The sequence below is a fragment of the Penaeus monodon genome, chromosome 33, assembly GCF_015228065.2.
Source record: "Penaeus monodon isolate SGIC_2016 chromosome 33, NSTDA_Pmon_1, whole genome shotgun sequence".
NCBI lineage: Eukaryota > Metazoa > Arthropoda > Malacostraca > Decapoda > Penaeidae > Penaeus > Penaeus monodon.
In genome coordinates, this window is record NC_051418.1 from 25,528,215 (window position 1) to 25,528,540 (window position 326).

Sequence of the window (326 nt, forward strand, 5' to 3'; positions counted from 1 at the left end):
GGTTAAGAGTCCTCCAGCTACATCAATGAAATCAGGTGTTGGCTATACAGTCGTTGTGATATGCAAATTAGCCTTCTAGATTTACGTTTGTAGCCGTGATAGCATTCAACACTTAAGGGCTTTGTTTTGTTAACCGATAGCATTTAAAGGAATACTAAAGATTATGATCTAGATTTTAGTCCACTATTCAATTCTTATGTGAGTGATGATGATAGTAATATTTTTTTGCTGAATGACTAAAGGGTCAAAAGGTGGTTAGATATATTAAATTAATTTTATATATTGATTAGCTGACTTTAAATCTAATTTAGATGAAGATATGTGTT

The 326-nt window shown here is 31.3% G+C and overlaps 1 protein-coding gene across 1 annotated transcript in view; it reads right to left on the bottom strand.

The window, feature by feature from the left end:
- The window catches only part of LOC119594317, a 78,990-nt gene that overhangs the window by 7,583 nt on the left and 71,081 nt on the right, over positions 1-326 (bottom strand). The gene's annotated exons all lie outside the window — the stretch shown is intronic.